Here is a 20,155-nt window from a genome sequence, read left to right on the forward strand (position 1 = left end):
TCAATAAGGATATAGTTGGTTACAGCGCTAGAACATCTACATTTTTTATTCCCTGTCCCAACAATTGCACTATTATGCTACATGCATTTTCAATGCACACGTTAATTAAAAATTCAGCCTGCCCAAGTGGAAGTACTTAAAATATACAATTTAATTTTTATTTTCAAAGCAAATGAAAATAACTTGCACTTATATTCATGTGTGGCCTGATCCAAAGCCCACTGACAACAGTGGAATGACAACTTCAGTGGGCTTTGGATCAGACTTGAGATTCAACAGAGCAATTACTTTATTAGCACCAAAATTATCTCACTGACCTTATGCATCAATTGTTTCCTCACTTTGCTGACAGCTAAAATATAGGTCATAAGAGCTTTTTTCCCCTTCTCTAAACAGTAATTTTTAACTACTTCCTTATCAACATCTTCCTGTTCAAGTATAATTTAGAAACCTTTGCCACCATAATTTTCTCTGCTTCATTTTCTTTACAGCTAAGTCTTTGTGTGTCAGACTAAATACTTGTTCATCAGCACTATTATCCAGGCAACAACTGAAAATGAACAGCCATGGTAAAAAAAAAAAATACAAAGACTCTGCATATATATAAAAGAAATTAAAAATAAAAGGCAAATTCTTCAGCTTGATCTGCCTGTGTAGTATATGAGATTAACAGAAAAGTGAACATTAAGACACAATTGTTCCTTAAATACAACTCTGAGGACAGTCACTGTACACTGCCATATTCAAAGACTCAAGTGGAGGAGAAACCTCAGGGCTTTAGCTTCTCACAGGGGACAATGAAAATATTATGGTCATTATGCTTTCAGTCTCTGGAAATGGAAGTGTTCAGCATATACTGTGTTTTTGACCTCCACTGTTGGTTACAGTTTGTCCTGTTGTGACCTGATCACGACTACCACAGAGAATTCAGCTGCTATGTGGGTGGGAGCAGATGGGATAATGGTAGAAAAAGGAAGCGTAGAATAAAGTGGTGGGTCAAAGCCTCTGAAATCTCATTTGGAGTTGCTAAATCTATATTTTAACCACTGTCTTGGGGACACCCCACCCATTTGTTAGGTTATATGAAGCAAGGGAAAAGCTACTTGTAAATTATCCTAGACCCCTTCACAAAACAAAAAGCTATTAACAAAATCTGTTTAATTCAAGCAGTTCAAAAAAAAAACCCCAAGACACGGACGATTTAACATGTTTCTAATAAATTCAGTATCCTCAGGCTTTCTATTCTTTCCAGCAGAAGCTGAATTCAAAGCATCTGGGGGAGTGGTTCCATTCTGATAGGTCACCTTCCTAAAGTTTGGATATTTAGTCAGAGTTTACACGAGTTGCTAGGAAGTCTCTTCCCCTCCAGATACCAACTTTGCACCTTACAAGTGCAAATTCTTCCTGAAATCTTATCTCTTCCATCCATTTAGCCTCTCAATCCATTTTGCAAGTTCTCTTCCCTTCCCTCCTTTTACAACCCATGCTCTGGTTGATTCCAGACCACCACCAACTTGCACATTTTCTGCGAAGTCACCAATGCCCTTTTCCTCTCAAAACAATAATCTGCATCTTACATTTGCTGATATCCCAATATCTCTCTCTCATAGGATCTCAAAAGATCTTAGGTTCAAAGTTTTCAAAAGTAACTAGCAATTCTCAGTGCCTAACCCAAGACACCTTAAAGAAGTCCAGTGTTCAGAAACTGCTGAGAACCCACCATTTAAAAATGCCTTATAAAGGCATTTCAATTAGGCACCCCCCCCAAAAAACCACCAAAAATCACTGGTAACTTCTAAAAAAAAACACAAAAAACCAAAAAGCCCCTTCTTATCCTGGTTACAACAGCTGGTTTGACTACGGCTTTCACGTCAGATAACCTAGGATTCTCATCAGGATCAGACTGCAAAGCATTCTTTGACCACGAGAAAGCAAGGATCATACAAGATTTCAAGGCAGCAGCTGAATGAGTAAAGGCTGCCAGCTCTGCCAGTAGTTTGGCATGGATTTTGTGGCATATCACATTTCTGTTGTGTGTGTGTGCTTAAAGTGAACTTTATTCAGAACCACTAATGAACCATGCTGTCACCAGACATATAACACTTAGCTTGTTTACCAAGACTTGGGCTCTCCTAATTGTTAGATTTTTGTTATAAAAATGTTATATTCTGGTGACATTCAAATATAACCAGATTGCTTTTTCTTAGCCCCAGATTTAATCAAAACTACAACAATGAAAACTGGGTGAAACAAAGTTTGTCCATTTTAATCATCATTAGTTATAACACTATGAGGAAGCGCTTCTGCCCCACAAAACAAGGTATTAAAAGTGGCATCTGTGTATGCAGCATACGAATGGTCAGTTATACTTTTACATTGTAAAATATTAACTAAGGTAGCCTAAAAGTAAAACAAAATACCAGCTGAAGTTTGATAGTGAACAATATATTTCAATAGTTCTCAGACTTGGGGTTTTATTAGTATGTATAGCAGAAAAAATATGCAACATTTTCCCTGGCACAGGAGTCATTACTCTCTCAGGTTGATGAAGGCTTCTTAGCACATCAAAGAAGGGGAATCTGAAGCAGCTCACTTACAGAGCCCACTGCTACTCAGTTATGAAATTACCTTGCATCAGTCATGCAGAAGGCCACTTAACTGCATTTTTAGCTACATTTCTGAGGAATAACAGGTATCCATGAGAAGAAGTAGCAGTGCAACATATGTTCACCCAGCATGAAACATATGGAAAATGATTAAGGCCATTACCCTCTGTCATAAATAGAAAGGGAAGGGTAAACCCCTTTAAAATCCCTCCTGGCCAGAGGAAATCTCCTCTCACCTGTAAAGGGTTAAGAAGCTAAAGGTAACCTCGCTGGCACCTGACCAAAATGACCAATGAGGAGACAAGATACTTTCAAAAGCTGGTAGGAGGGAGAGAAACAAAGGGTTTGTGGGTCTGTCTACATTTTGTCTTTGCCGGGGATAGACCAGGAATGAAGCCTTAGAACTTTTAGTAAGTAATCTAGCTAGGTATGTGTTAGATTATGATTTCTTTAAATGGCTGAGAAAAGAATTGTGCTGAATAGAATAACTATTTGTCTGTGTATCTTTTTTGTAACTTAAGGTTTTTGCCTAGAGGGGTTCTCTATGTTTTGAATCTAATTACCCTGTAAGGTATTTACCATCCTGATTTTACAGGGGGGATTTCTTATTTCTAATTACTTCTATTTTTATTAAAAGTCTTCTTGTAAGAAAACTGAATGCTTTTTCATTGTTCTCAGATCCAGGGGTTTGGGTCTGTGGTCACCTATGCAAATTGGTGAGGCTTTTTATCCAACATTTCCCAGGAAAGGGAGGGTGCAAGTGTTGGGAGGATTGTTCATTGTTCTTAAGATCCAAGGGTCTGGGTCTGCAGTCACCTAGGCAAATTGGTGAGGCTTTTTACCAAACCTTGTCCAGGAAGTAGGGTGCAAGGTTTTGGGGAAGTATTTTGGGGGGGAAAGACGTGTCCAAACAGCTCTTCCCCAGTAACCAGTATTTGTTTGGTGGTGGTAGCGGCCAATCCAAGGACAAAAGGGTGGAATATTTTGTATCTTGGGGAAGTTTTGACCTAAGCTGGTAAAGAGAAGCTTAGGAGGTTTTTCATGCAGGTCCCCACATCTGTACCCTAGAGTTCAGAGTGGGGGAGGAACCTTGACACCCTCCAGGACCCTGAACTCATATTACTGCCTTGAGACAAAAAGCTCTGCGGCCCGAGCACAGGGTCAATAAAAAGGGATTAAGAGGCATCACCCCGGAAAGGTACAACAAAAAATAAATTTGCCAATTTTTATTAGGGAATTCTTTAAAAAGCCATGTCTGTCTTCTCCAAATGGGGTTCCTGTCCTTCACTCTCTTACCCCCAGGCCAGCAGAGGTGGGGAGTGCCATGGATGGAAGCTGTGTAGTCAGTGAAAAGGGGGAATGACAAGCCAGGGTACCTTAATGGTTCTAAGCAATCACCTCTAGCTGATGAGTTCGGATAGAAGCCACAACTAACCCTCTTCTGTTGTATTAGAAGTAGCCCAGATAATCTCCCTCTGCTTCTAAGACCTACGCATCTGAAGAGGGATGGAAGAGAGATCTTTGCTGCATATCAGACAGAAATCAATAACAAAGGGAGTTAATTCACAAATAACTAAATCCAACTACAATACAAAGAGCAGCTAATGATGAAGTCTGTGCACATTTAACAGAGAATTAAAAACATAAGAATAGAAACGTCTACTCACATTTCCACACTACTTGCATTTTAGTGGAAAATCTACAACATACCACTTGTTAATTTTAGGTTATGTTTTATGGCTCTAATTCAGGGTAAGCACATGCTTAGAGTGTCACGGGACTGGAAGGGACCTCAAGAGATCTAGTCCAGTCCCCTGCACTCATGGCAAGACTAAGTATTCTCTAGGAGACCATCCCTGACGGGTGTTTTTCTAATCTGCTCTTAAAAATCTCCAGTGATGGAAATTCCACAACTTCCATAGGCAATTTATTCCAAAACTTATCTACCCAAACAGTTATGAAGTTTTTCCTAATGTCCAACCTAAACCTCCCTTGCTGCAATTTAAGCCCCTTGCTTCTTGTCCTATCTTCAGGGGTTAATGAGAACAATTTCTCTCCCTCCTTCTTGTAACAACCTTTTATGTACATGAAAACTGCCCCCTCTCAGTCTTCTCCAGACTAAACAAACCCATTTTTCAATCTTCCCTCACAGGTCAGATTTTCTAGACCTTTAATCATTTTTGTTGCTTTTCTCTGTGTTTTCTCTAATTTGTCCACATCTTTCCTGAAATGTGACATCCAGAACGGGACACAATACTCCAGTTGAAGCTTAATCAGGACTGAGTAGAGCCAAAGAATTACTTTGTGTGTCTAGCTTTAACATTCCTGCTAATACATCCCAGAGTGATGTTTGCTTTTTTTGCAACAGTGTTATACTATTGACCCATATTTAGCTTGTGATCCACTATGACCCCCAGATCCCTGACTGCCTAGGAAGGAGTACTGCAGAAATTTCCCATTTTGCATGTGTGCAACTGATTGTTCCTTCCTAAGTGGAGTGCTTTGCATTTGGCCTTATTGAATTTCATCCTATTTTCTTCAAACCATTTCTCCAGATCATTTTGAATTAAAATCCTGTCCTCCAAAGCACTTGCATCCCCTCTCAGCTTGGTATCATCCACAAACTTTGTAAGTTTATTCTCTACGCCATTATCTAAATCACTGATTATGCTCAACTCTGCTCAGATCTAAGTAGATGCTTTCCTGAATTGAGCCCACTAGTTATAAAACTCAATCTATTAGCCCTAAATGAAAGATTCATGCTGTTGTGTCACAATAAGAGTCACACTGATAATTCCAAGAGTTAGGTTTAAAGCTTTCTAAAACTGAAAAACATTTTGAGTTATGTTTTTCAAAGAGGCAAATTTAATCCTATAACAATTCTGAGTGAATATGAAGAGTTCCAAACATGTTTCTGGAATGGGTCTCTTGGCTGATATGTTTGCAGCAAACAGTTTTATTTGCAGCAGTCTAACCACCTTTAACAGAAAGTCCAGAATGCTAGATATACTAGCCTCATCTGCAGAGAGAAATCAGTTACCTTGGCATTGGTATTCTACCCTCAATTTGTTTAAAAGTAAAGCATCATAGCTACTCCATATTCTTCACTTTACACACAATCTCAGACTAGTTGGGTTGGAAATCCTTTACATACACAAGAATTGTGGTACAGTATTTAATGCGAACAAGTCAACAATGTTATATACCTCTTCTAGGGATTCATGCCACAAGCAACAGTGGTATTATGAGAAAATGAACTGATTTGCATAGTATATTTCTGAAAAGTCACACAATGAATTAATTTGAATGGTTTACAGAAACATCATAATAAGCTTAGGAAAATATTTAGGTACAATCAATTGTTTGTAAGCTTCATAAAATAGTTTAGAAATTTTCATGTCAACAATTATGTAAGAGTGATAAATACTAAAGCTCATAAAAATCATCATTTAGAATTAATCCTCTTAATGTTATCTTCCACATTTCTGCCAGTATCAAAACTGAGCTTATGGGGGAAAAATAGACCCCAGCAACATTAGCATCAGATTTAATAACAATTTCATTTTGCTTCTACACTCATGCAGTTCTTTCTGGCACACAAAATAGATCTTTCATTAAATCCAATCCTAGTTTACTAATGCTCTTTTCGTTCCACTGGGGGGGGGGGGAGAACAAACACCCCCACTAATGACTTAAAGAGGATTCCAAGACTCACCCCAAAGTTATCCACATTCCGTGTGCCAGAGTTTCATCCAGTATATCAGGTTCATGTTGCAGTCAGCCATAACCATTGGCAAAAACATAAAAGAAAAAGAAAAGCAATTTAGTCATTTGATAACAGCATCATTGGTTTATGTAAAAACAAACATTAGTTTACATTACAGAATCGCTTCTATCAATTGACTAACTGGATTGAACACAGAAAAATTATCTTCATAAAATAATCTAGTACCAAAGAAACATGATAGCATATTTTAGCATTGAAAAAAAATTAAGGTTTAGTAGTGGTCTGTCAAAGATGACATAACAAGGCTTTAGAAGAACAGTGTGTCTTTTATTTGTATTTTTTTCATTTGACAATTCTAGGCAGCAAAGACTGCATCTACACAGTGCATAGAAAAGGAATGCCATTTTCACAGATAATACACACACCTAACCCCTTAAATACTGAGATATACTATTTATTAGGACAGAATAAAAAAAAAAAGACTTAGGACCAAACCGAATGATAATTTTCAGGATCCTGTCTCATGTGACTTGATTTACTGGGGGCTAGCAATATATGCAAAAGCTTTGTGCAACTGAAAGCTGCTGGATTTCACCCACTCCTTATCTATAAGAAGTTATCACATCCATCCTGAATTCCTGTAATTTCAACAGGTATGTGGTAACCAAAGTCAAAATAATGCAGGTTTTCCATTGACTGGAGCTGTCAAGAAGTGCTTGTATGGTCAAAAAAAATCCAGAAAAGTCTTTCCCATTAAAGCTTACCCCACCCCATCAATGATTTTGTAGGTCATTGATAGAGCTCTTGTATTCAGGGAAGTGTAATTTCACTGTTAACTCCAGCTAGCAAGTTGCCTAATAGAATGCACTTGCAGACTTTAAGAAAAATAAATTTAAAATATATCCTGAAATAGTTAACTAGCATGCTTTTTTTAATTTGGGGGATCGAATTATTTTGAGACACTGTACAAATTTCTAGATGCATCTCTGACTAACCAGAATATTTTGTGTGTATATAACAGCAGAGCAAAGTCTGTATTCCTAGATAGATAATCTGATTGTTTCTGGAATTCAAGGGAGAATTAGAGGTACTAAGTGCAGAGTTACTATGTCAGATAAAGACAACATGGACTAATGGAAAGAAAGGACAAGAAAGAAACAGTAGCTTTATTATACAAATGATTTGATCACCACAGTTTGCCTGTACCATAAGAAACTGCCGATACTGAAAATGTGCCAAGAAGATAAAGTTTGTTTAATCTGCTGTCAAAGATTTATAATAATCTTCCCATCAGATACTTTTGGCCTGCCCAGATTCTTCAAACCAAGGGCTAGTCTACACTGACAACGTTAAAGTGCTGCCGCGGTAGTGCTTTAATATGGCTTGTGTGGTTGCAGTGCAGTGCTGGGGGAAGAGCTCTCCCAGCACTCAAAACATCCCACACCTCCACAAGGGGCATAGCTCCCACCGCTGGTACACTGTCTACACCGGCACTTTACAGCGCTGAAACTAGCTGTGCTCAGGGGGGTGTTTTTTCACAACCCTGGAGGGAGAAAGTTGCAGCGCTGTAAATTGGCAGTGGAGACAAGCCCTCAGTGTCTTCGGAAAATATAAAGCACTATAATAGGCTGCACTGTGTCTATATTGGGCTGAGATCTGATCAGATCACAAGGTAAGCAGAATCTAGCATGATCAGGTTTTAGATGTCCAGAAGACTCAAAGCACCGCAAAAAAGCAGAACTGGCAATGCAGAAGGTGGTACTTTTTCCTTCTGACTTGGTGCTGAAATAATGTCCTTAATGCACCATCAGGGGAAAAATAATCTACTGGCTCTAAGGAGACTGCAACCAGCAATCACTAATACTCACTCCTATGGATGGCAGTTGCTGAGTCACTTGTCATACCCCCACCCCCCCACAGTACTTCCAATGTCTACTACTATGGAAGTAAAGAATGTTGGCATATACAATGGTGAGAGAAAAGAGACAGGTTACAAGAAACAAAAAGGTATATTGATAAATTGTTTTGACCACTTTATGCAAATATTTTACCGCAACTCCCTTTGTACTGCCTATGTCACTTGCATCCATCCACCACTTTGGCCTTGCCCATGACATTTTGAAAAAAAAAAAAGAAGATCAGTTTAGTATCTCGGCTGTATGCCAATTTGACTAAATTACAGATTAGTATATTTTAACCTACCTGGATTCCCTATGCATTTTTAACTTGAAGCTGTGTTTGTCATTTCTATTCCTAAAGTGCTGTTATAAAACTGCCACATTTCATCCCAGAAGTAAATATATTTAGCTGGTGGCTGAATTGAAGTAAAGCACTTTGAAGTGACATGATATATAAATTGTAATAGATTAGTAGTAATCTGCCACAGGATTTGTAACATCAAGAACCAGATTTACTACCAGATTCTTGAACCCTAGATTATATTATAAAGTGAGGTCATTATATTTGTATTCAATACACAATGGTCAGTCAGTCACACACACGTACGTTTCACATTGTTCATCAGTTATTCCTTTCACAATAACTATGTTATGATCAGACACTACCCATTTTACCAGAGCCAGAAGAATCCCGGGTTTGTTGCAGCAACAAGATCCTCTCTAACATCAAGCATTATGAACAAAGTCATTCGGTCTACATTTGACCACAACCTTAACTATACTTCATAACCAGCTTTAGCATCAATAGGCATAGTAAGTAAAAGCTCTTTACATCTACATTCTAGTTTGTATGTGACCATGAGCTAAAGTTAAATGTTTTACTTTCCAATCCAATAAGTATTAAAGAGGAATGTGTAGACAACACTGCTTAATCCACGTTTTAAGGACAGAATTACAATCTATCACCAAAAATTGTAATGTTCCTGTGTCATGAACAGTGGTGCAGGAACAATTTTTATACTAAGTGTGCTGCAAGTAAAAACCATGTATTTGGTTATTACTACTTTAAGCCAGCGGGTGCTGCCATACACACCCCAGCACACCAGTCATGAACCCAGAGCAAGTGACCCAAATGAAATGAGTTCAACCTGTTCATAGGCTACTAGATGTTTCACATCAGGCTTACATTTTTTCAGGTGCAATTTTGAACTCAATTTGGACCCACAAGTGAATGACTAGGAAAAGTAAGAATGAACTGTACATACAAAACTGTGGCCACAGTTTGTGGCAGGTACAAAACTGAATTCCCATTCATGTCTATAATGAAAAGGCTGCAAGTGTCAGAACATACTATTGAACTGGAAATAGAACTAAGAGGTAGCCAACTGGCAAGAATTACCATTTGTCTGAAGAATCCTACTCACTCACCAAGCAGTATGTCCTTCAGTGCCACTGGCTGCACCGCAACAGACTAAAAATGAAAGACCCTGATTGCTCACACCTCATTTTCTTAAAAATAACCCTAGAAAAATTTCTACTTTAGGTCTGTTCCTGTAGTTTATGCTCCCAGAAGTGACAGACAAGTAGTTCACTATTTTCCCCCAAAGCAATCAGTGTGAGAATTCTCCCACACTTACCTTCCTTGCTTTCCACCCATAAAATTAGCAAATATGTTCTCAACTGTGTTCCCCCCGACCCCGCAAGCGCTTAACTGAGGATATATTTGACAGCTTGCTAGCTGTCAAATATAAAGGGAAGGGTAACCACCTTTCTGTATACAGGATTGCTACAAAATCCCTCCTGGCCAGAGGCAAAATCCTTTCACCTGTAAAGGGTTAAGAAGCTAAGGTAACCTCGCTGGCACCTGACCCAAAATGACCAATGAGGGGACAAGATACTTTCAAATCTGGAGGGGGGGGAAAAAGGCTTTTGTCCGTCTGTGTGATATACCTTTGCCAGGAACAGATCAAGGATGCAAGCCCTCCAACTCCTGTAAAGTTTTCTTTGTTTTGGCTTGTAAATTCGCTGTGCTGGAGGGAATGTGTATTCCTGTTTGTGTCTTTTTGTAACGTAGGCCTTTTTGCCTAGAGGGATTCTCTATTTTGAATCTGATTACCCTGTAAAGTATTTACCATCCTGATTTTACAGAGGTGATTCTTTTACCTTTTCTTTAAATAGGTTCCTAAAAGAAGAATTTTGATTGATTTTTCATTGTTCTTAAGATCCAAGTGTTTGGGTCTGTGTTCACCTGTACCAATTGGTGAGGATAGCATCATCAAGCCTTCCCCACGAAATGGGGCGTAGGCCTTGGGGGATAGGACTCCAAGTGGTCCTTTCCCTGTTCTTTGTCTAAATCACTTGGTGGTGGCAGCATACTGTTCAAGGACAAGGCAAAATCTGTGCCTTGGGGAAGTTTTAACCTAAGCTGGTAAGAATAAGCTTAGAGGGTCTTTCATGCGAGTCCCCACATCTGTACCCTAGAGTTCAGAGTGGGGGAGGAACCCTGACACTAGCCAACAAATTTTCTTGGAGAATGCGGCAGGGTGAAGGAGGAAGCAGCATTGCCAACTCTCAGGATTTTACTGATGGTCTTGTGAACATTTTTGTGAAAGATTTCTCATTAACTTCTGATTTCTGCCTTCAATCTTGTGACATTCTGCCCCTATTCAGAATGGCTACTGTCTACCATTACTATCCATAGGACTGAAGCAACAGCCTGTGCTCAGCAAGAATTGTTACCATATCCTCTCAGCCTTCACAAGTGAAAGCGAGACTACCCCCAGCAAAAAAAGGGTGGGCATTTAATCACTCTGGGAAGGCAGACAGGTGACAGAAGAATGCAGAGATGCAGAAAAGTGGATGTGTTAGTAAAATGATCAGGAAATTGAGTCAAGAAAACATGGGAAAGCAGCAGCTGACAGAGTGGTGCAGGGAAAGCACATGGGTGGGGGGGGGACAGACTGGGAGGGATGCAGGGAAATGTGGTAGGGCAGAGAAGGAGAATATGAGGAGAAAGGGAAGGGGCAAGTGACTACAGGGAAGCATGGAGGGAGAATATCAGAGGGGTAGTTGCCTATCTTGTTTAGGTTTCAGAGTAACAGCCGTGTTAGTCTGTATTCGCAAAAAGAAAAGGAGTACTTGTGGCACCTTAGAGACTAACCAATTTGAGCATAAGCTACAGCTGTAGCTCACGAAAGCTTTAACCAATTTATTTGAGCATAAGCTTTCGTGAGCTACAGCTGTAGCTTATGCTCAAATAAATTGGTTAGTCTCTAAGGTGCCACAAGTACTCTTTCTTTTTATCTTGTTTAGGTAGAGATGGAGAGGGGTAGAATGTCAACTTCCCAACCTTAGGGGATAGGAGCGGCTACATGGAGTCCCCACATAGTGAGCAGAGAAGTCTGAATTTCTGAGTATGTACCTAAGGTTCAGTTTTGAACCTGAGATGATCACACAAATTTTGAGTTGGCAGCTTCCCACTAAAATATCTATAGATAGATCTATCTATCAGAAGGCATGTGAAAAAGAGATACATATTTTTTAAATCTCAAATTTGAGCCATCTCATGATTTTTGGTGCTGGTGTTGTAAATATTGCAGAAGCAATAGGTGATGGCCCATGTTTTCGTTCCCACTTTCTAGGTCACTACTAGATTTTCTGCTGTACATACCACATGCTAGCTGCTTGATTTAGGGTAAGAAGGAGATACATTAGACTATGTCTACAGAGCAATTAAGACTTTTTTTTAAATTCTCACTGCTCTCCTTATGTACTCTCTCTCCACCCTTACCCTCTCCATTTGTGCACGACAACGGTTATGAAGCTGAAAGTGTTGGTTCAGCTCCAGGCAGCAATTTTAGGGTCAATTACTTCTTCACCAGACGCTGAAATCAGTTTTTCAGGCATCATATTAGCTGTAAATGTTTCAGAGGACAGTGGATTTTTATTTCCTATTTTCAGTGTGGACCCTCTACTCACAACCCACATAAGAATCTTTTGTTGTTAGAAATATCTATTTAGTTTCTATTGCTGGAGTCTGATTCCAATTTGCAGTCTTCATGATATGTGCAAGTGCACTACTTGTTGCATTGCCACTGAGCCTATTTGGTGGTAAGAACTGCAACTCATACATCATGCCACAAATCCTAAATAAAGGAGTAAGTGTTCAAAGTGTTGTGCAAAATTTCAGCCATTTATTTCACACTTACATGCATATAAGCCTTGCAGCTAAAAACATTTATGATTCATCTTGGATCCATCTTAACCCATGGGTAGGAGTAAGAAAGATTTGAAACGAATCATATACCACTGAAATGCAAGAATGTCAATCTAGCACAGAGTTAATACAGTACACAGACACAGTATTAACTATCAGACTCAATTTGGTCAGCTGTCCAATGAAGAAATCAAACTGCACTGCACATCTTTCAGTAATATTATATTGAAAAATACATAGTAACTACAAGGCCCTGATCCTGAAACTTGTTTCACATGGGGACTAGGGTCCAGTTGCAGGATCTGGCCATTACATATTCCTATATTTTGAGAGAAAGGGAAGATAATGGAAGTCTTCATTATCGTTGATGATTTTAGATTTTTATTGTCTGAGGTGCCAAAGAAAGGAAAGTTTCACTACAGAAGATGTTTATATTTTACTGTCATAGCTAAATTGTAAAGACAACTTCAGAATATTAAAATAAATGGAAGAGCTTTATGCAAACAAGCTTTCCTTGCCAAATATTAACCTTTTCTGTATGTTGTGAATCTTTAGCAAATGTAAATTTTAAATAAAGTGCTAAGCAATGTCAGAATAGGATGCTAATGCCTTGAAAAGAAATGAAACCAGGAACATAAGAACAGCCGTACTGGGTCAGACCAAAGGTCCATCTAGCCCAGTACGCTGTCTTACAACAGTGGCCAATGCTAGGTGCCCCAGAGGGAATGCACAGAACAAGTAATCAAGTGATCCATCCTGTCACCCATTTCCAGCTTCTGGCAAATATAGGCTAGGGACACCATCCCTGCCCATCCTGACTAATGGAGGATTGGTCCATGAATGGGTCAATCCTCCATGAACTTATCTAGTTCTTTTTTGAACCCTCTTATAGTCTTGGCCTTCACTACATCTTCTGGCAAGGAGTTCCACAAGTTAACTGTGCATCATGTGAAAAAATTCTTCCTTTTGTTTATTTAAAGCCTGCTGCCTATTAATTTCATTTGGTGACCCCTAGTTCTCATATTATGAGAAGGAGTAAATAAGGAAGTGTTATTTACTTTCTCCACACCAGTCATGATTTTATAGACCTCAATCATATCCCCCCTTAGTTGTCTCTTTTCCAAGCTGAAAAGTCCCAGTCTTATTAATCTTTCCTCATATGGAAGCCATTCCATACCCCTAATCATTTTTGTTGCCCTTTTCTGTACCTTTTCCAATATATCTTTTTTGAGATGGGTGTCCACATCTGCACACAGTATTCAAGATGAGGGCGTACCATGGATTTATAGAGGGGCAATATATTTTCTGTCTTATCTATCCCTTTCTTATAGGAATGTAAATAGCTATTTAAAAAAAGTAACTGTAATCGATTAAAATTTTATCGGTTACATGGCTAAACATTTATCTGGGGAACTAGGGGTGCGGGAGGTGTGTTGTGGCACCCCACCTTTTATGGGGCTGCTGGAGGCCCCTCTTGACTGCTGCTCTGGCTGGCAGCGGAGTTTAATCATTAACTGAAACCAATAAGACTGATGCTTATCAGCTAACCTTTTACATCCCTACTCTTAATGATTCCCAACATTCTGTTCACTTTGACTGCTGCTGCACATTGAGTGGACGTTTACATAGAATGATCCACAATGACTCCAAGATCTTTCTTGAGTGGTAACAGCTAATTTAGACACCATCATTGTATATGTATAGTTGGGATTATGTTTTCCAATGTGCATTACTTTGAATTTCATCTGCCATTTTGTTGCCTAGTCACCCAGTTTTGAGCAATCCTTTTGTAGCTCTTTGCAGTCTGCCTGGGACTTAACTATCTTGAGCAATTTTCTATCATCTGCAAATTTTGCCACCTTACTGTTTACCCCTTTTTCCAGATCATTTATGAATATGTTGAACAGGACTGGTTCCAGTGCAGACCCCTGGGGGACACCACTGTTTACCTCTCTCCATTCTGAGAGCAGATCATTTATTCCTACCCTTTGTTTCCTAGCTTTTAACCAGTTACCAATTCATGAGAGAACCTTCCTTCTTATCCCATGACAGCTTACTTTGCTTAAGAACCTTTGGTGAGGCTTGTCAAAAGCTTTCCGAAAAATCTAAGTACACTATATCCACTGGATCCTCCTTGTCCATGTGCTTGATGACCCCCCTTGAAGAATTCTAGTAGATTGGTGAGGCATGATTTCCCTTTAGAAAAACCATGTTGATTCTTCCCCAACAAATTATGTTAATTTATGTGTCTGAGACTTTTGTTCTTTACTATCGTTTCAACCAGTTTGCCCAGTACTGAAGTCAGGATTACCAGCCTGTAATTGCTGGGATCACCTCTGGAGCCCTTTTTAAAAATTGGTACCCCATTAGCTATCCTCCAATCATTTGGTAATGAAGCTGATTTAAAATGATAGGTTACAGACTACAGTTAGTAGTTCTACAATTTCACATTTGAGTTCCTTCAGAACTCTTGGGTGAATACCCTCTGGTCCTGGTGACTTATTACTGTTTAAGTTATCAGTTTGTTCCAAAACCTCCTCTAATGACACCTCAATCTGGGACGGTTCCTCAGATCTGACACCTAAAAAGAATGGCTCAGGTTTGGGAATTTCCCTCTAATCCTCAGCCATGAAGATCAATGCAACAAATTCATTCAGTTTCTCCGCAATGGCCATGAGTGCTCCTTTGGCACCTCAATCGTCCAGTGGCCCCACTGGTTGCTTAGCAGGCTTCCAGCTTCTGATGTACTTTAAAAAAATTGGCTATTACTTCCTGAGTCTTTAGCTAGCTGTTCTTCACATTCTTTTTTTGGACGTCCTAATCATATTTTTTAGGCTTCATTTGCCAGAGTTTATGCTCCTTTCTATTTTCTTCACTAGGATTTAACTTCCACTTTTTAAAGGATGCCCTTTTGCCTCTGCTTCTTTTACTTTGTTGGTTCTCTTACTATGTTTTTTAATTTGTTATGGAGTGTTCTGGATATTCAAAATGTGACACAGCAGACTTTACATAGTGTAATGCCTAGTTTACCTCTCTCAAATTATACCTCAGTGCTCCAAGAGAGGTCTTCACAGCTTGATTCATACATTATATAGCATAAGTGGAGGTACTCACCCAATTACATTGTCCTTCAATAAAACAAATGCAAATCCCAAAATTTCCTCTATCTGCAGCTAAAAATTTCAAACCCAAATGTACTGTTTTAGTCTACAGCCACACTATCTCAGCCTGAAGGTCATCAGATCTCACAAGCTAAGCAGGATTGCTTCTGGATGATATCTGTCAGACCCTCCCCAAAATACCCCAGGTGGTAGTGTATTTAAGATCCAGTAGGACCTTACCACTGAGTCAGCACTCAAACAATACTCCAGCATGATGTTAGGGGGCACTGTGCAAACAAAGGGCTCATCTTTCTGACAAAATGTAAACCAATGCTCCAGTTGTCATTAAACTCTGCAAGAGCAGAGTTATTAGACTCAGTGCCCAGGCCAAATGTCATCATAGGTCATTATATTCTGCCTGCATAAGTTTCCCCTACAGTTTCAATATTTTTCCTCTGTTCTTGTCTTAAGCTGCTGCATAGTGTTCCAGTGCATTCTGAAACTACTGCTGCATTCCTTTCCAGAGATGGCAGCATTTCAGTAGATGAAGTGATTCCTGCGTACAAAGTACTCTGAAGTATTTTTTTAATGGAAGAAATATACTGTATAAAATGTAAGATAATAAAAAGTTTAAAAACAGAGCTGCCATCAGGCTTTAGCACACCAAACTAGCTTTTAGTCAGTCTTAATAACCTGGGGCTTCTGAAGGTGTGCATAAATGGTCAGAAGCAAACTCTTCCTAGGCTATTAGTAAGATAAAGGCTGTCGCAAATGACAGAGGTAGTGTTGATTTTCCTTAGATTTAAAATGCAGTCTGTTTTCTTCTCTAATATAGATGTCATGATAATTTGCGAATTCTCAATATACCCATTCTTCAAATAGGTACTGCCACAAGTAAACAAAACAAGAAATCCCCCCTCCACTTAATGCACCACCCATCTCTATACTCTCTTTAGAGAATCAGTTTAGAAGCATCAATCTAAAAATGTCAGTTCTGTGTGCAGCATTTCCATTCCAAGTAGAAGAACACCGCATGTCATATTGAAAGATTCCTTTCTAAGGTCATTCCATGTTCCAGTAAGTTTGTTATGAAGCTCTGGAATGGCAGATAAGGTTATGTTAGATAACAAAGTGCCTTCATAAGCTTGTTCTAGGCAGCAGTGTGCAGCCAATGTTTGAACAAGGGACTCCTACAAAATTTTCCCTCTTAGAGTCTGCAATAAATCGCATGCTGGAGGATATGTTGTAGCAGCAAGGATTGGGAAAAATCAATTAATCCGTTTTCCTATGTTCCTCTTATAATTACAACCAAGGAAAAATAAGACCATTTGGCAAACAACCTCATATTAAGTGCACTTGCTGGAAGTGGTCATACTTCATTCCTGAAAAAAAAAAAAATGGAATGCACAGTATTTATAGAATAGTGCAGTGCTCAGCTTGTGTGATCTGACATAGGAATGCCAGGTGGAAGTCCTGGAGGAAAAAGGAGAATAGTCCATAGAAAAATGTTCTTAAAAATGTGTGATATTTGCATTCTCATGAAATCCAAAAGGAAAAAAAAAGATTCTACAGAAGTACTTTTGAAAAAATGTTATTGCAAAATGTTTTGGTTTTGTATCTTAAAGAATCTCAATGCTGGAGTGGGCATCATTTTCAGATCAAAAGCAGCAATACCTCAGCTAAAGTATCCATACAATAGTAGAGAGGGACTATACATGAAGAGGAGTGAATCACACATTGGAAGTATATGGTATTTGTATTACTATGAAAGACCCATGTATCTGGTCAGAAGGATGAGCAAGTGTTAGATTTTTCATGTAACAGAAATGGAAGCTGACCCACAATCAACTTAAAAAAAAGGCTAGGGCTTTCCTTTAAAAAAAAACAAAAAACAAAAACAGACTATTACCACTTCCATTAGGAGAGTAGCCCCAACTCTACAGAGATACATAGTGGCACCTAGGGATTCTTCTTTTCCCATTATGCTGCCAGAGGCAAAAGCCTGCAGCCAGACACAAATGCCAATGTCAGGTGTTAAAATAGGCCTTACAAATCAAATAACTGCGGAAAACCATTTTAAACCACACTTGAAGTCCCAAAATGATTATTTTGGGTTCTATAATCTGTCAGAAAAAGTTAGAAAAATGGCTTCCCAATGCTGAACTGTTGACAAAATGCCAAGTTAAGTGCTCAAGTTATTGTATTGAGTCCTACGATATCTTTCACAACCCACATGCATTTCAAAATGCTTCTGAAAGTCATAAATTGCCCCTAAGAACTCATTCCTGAGGCAGTGGAAGTTAAGATTTTTAGAATCATGTTGTTAATTCTATTTATCCATTCATATTCCTATTTATGTATCTTATTTTCATGCTAGGACATATCCAATATTTATAATTAGAATTTAATATTGAGTATAAACATTTTGTAAGAAAAAAGAGCAGATAAATGTGCAATTTTTAGACAATTTAAAATGGTGTTCTTATAGCGCGCTGTAGCCCTGGGTCCGAGTCACGTGTACAACGCAGGCTCTTTTTATAGCAGTCAAAAAGAATGCATGTAGTAACATCAGCCTCATGCAACCAGGCAATGAGTTGTTTGTATAATGCTGCTAAAACCTCCAGCAAGCTCCCGTCACTGATAAAACCCACCTTGAATCTGCTGATTCAGTGTTTAACTTTGTACTCTGAGGATCTCTGCTTGTCATCAGTGCGCTACAACCCTGCGCCTGTGGCTATTTAAGGCTCGCCCTGTGTCTGGAAACAACTTTCAGCAGATTCCCAGCCCTCCCCTTTAGACGCATCTGAACGACCCGCGCCTCCTTTTAACCACAATGAAATGAAACCACCGAGCTATTAGTGGCTGGGCAAGTCTCATCTCAGCAACACGCTCGGACAATCAGCGAGTCCATTAGCTTAGGCAACGTGCCCAGTAATGCCCGTAGGACACTCACAGGAACCCTACAAGATCGCACACCCTCTCCTCCAGCCACCCTATGATAACAATAGCTGGAGATGTAAACAGCCACCTACAATCCCCTACGTTATATCCATTAAAGCCTTCCATGTTTCTTTCAATTAGGGTACATTATATAAACGGGGGAGCGGCACTCCCCAGCGCCGAGGGATTTCAAAGACGACTCTTACATTACAGCAGTAGACAGTTGTACATGACTGGCAGCATACAGAACGCTACAGCCTAATCTGCAAAGAGTCAGAGCCTTCAAAATAAGAGATCACAAGCTTCCAGAGCAGGATCTTGGGAGCAGTGAAGTCAATGACCAACCAAACTACCATTGGCTTTTACTGGAGCAAACTTGCGCTTGGAACCCGCTCCCGCGGAAGCCTCTGGGAGCTCCCCCATCTGGTGGGCTTGAGTGGGAGCAGGATCGGGCCCCTCTCACCTTTCCGCTTCGGAAGCGGAGAAGGGAGTCAAAGAGGAGAGGAAGGATCGCGCTCCGCGCCCGTCGCTGCCCGCAGCAGCTGATAACATTGGAGAGAAGCAGAAAGCAAGCGCGCTTGCAGCTCAACTCCTACCGATAGCGAAGAGACAAGCTCCACAGCAACTCGAAACTACCTATTAGCGGGGGAGCGAGAGAAAAGCCTGGGTTTGCACAGAAGGAAGAAAATCAAAGCAATGAAATCAGCCGGCTGCTGAAAGATGCAGGTTACCCGCTTCGAGTCCAGCTTAGAGGATCGCCCAGCTCCTGCAGCCCCGTGCCCGACGGAAGACGCACTTCACAGAGCTTGGGAGACCCGCGCTGCTGCACGTGAGCCCGCTGCCACCGCAGTCTAGTGTGAGATTTTATACCCGCTCCGAGCAGCTGTTTTAACCTATAGCTCCGCAGACACAGGGCAACGCACGGGCAGATATGTCCATGGGCAGGGATGAAGTCCGCGCCGGGCATCCCCCCGGCTGAACAGACTAGGGAAGGCAGGCAGGGAAGCAGGAGCAGCCGATGTCCACCAGCCTTTCCCACTGACCTCAAGCCAAGGACAGCACAGAGGTTCCTTCTGCGCATCGTTATCCGGCGCTGGCCGGGGCATGCAAATACAACTGGGGCTCAGCAGGGCAAGGAGCAGGCGGGGGGGGGGGGGGGAAACTGAGGCACCTCACCTGAGCCCTCCGAGGGAACAGGTCCTCCTGCAGCTCCGGAGGATGCTCCCCTTCGTCCCTTTCTCCGGGACAAGGGGCACAGGGCAGGGGAGTCCCAGCTGCGGCTCGGCACCCAGGAAGAGGCGCGCGCGCTCTCCCGCCGTCCCCGGCTGCTTTGACGCGCTCTGCACCCAAGGCAGCGGAAGAGAGCCGGGCGGCGGCACCAACTTCCCACCTGCAGCGCTCGCCGGGCTGGGAGTCAGCCCCGCCCGAGCCCGTCACGCCGGCCCCGCCCCGCGCGCCCACCGCGCCTCCCGATTGGTGCGCCCTGCGCTCCCCGCCCTCCCTGCCTGCTGGGCGCAGCTCGGGCTGCCGCCGCGCTCTGCAGCAGAGGTGTTGGGATGTGGGCGAGCGCGGGCTTCGGGGAATTGCTGCTTGCATGACTCAGGGCTCTTCTCAGGCAGAGAAAGAGGAATGAATTTGCAAACATGGCTGGGACGGGATGGGGAGAG

At 40.9% G+C, this 20,155-nt stretch overlaps 1 protein-coding gene across 2 annotated transcripts in view; it reads right to left on the minus strand.

The window, feature by feature from the left end:
- The window catches only part of EPB41L3 (erythrocyte membrane protein band 4.1 like 3), a 201,355-nt gene extending 181,453 nt beyond the window's left edge, over positions 1 to 19,902 (minus strand). Inside the window, exon 1 of one of the 2 annotated variants that reach the window (XM_074944563.1) lies at positions 19,665 to 19,793. The gene's annotated coding sequence lies outside the window, so the exon portion shown is untranslated. Of the gene's footprint in view, positions 1 to 19,664 lie in introns of both variants that reach the window. The other variant, XM_074944572.1, reaches the window with a different exon arrangement.
- Between the last annotated feature and the right edge of the window lie 253 nt (positions 19,903 to 20,155).

This window comes from Natator depressus, chromosome 2 (assembly GCF_965152275.1).
Source record: "Natator depressus isolate rNatDep1 chromosome 2, rNatDep2.hap1, whole genome shotgun sequence".
In the NCBI taxonomy this organism is placed as follows: domain Eukaryota; kingdom Metazoa; phylum Chordata; order Testudines; family Cheloniidae; genus Natator; species Natator depressus.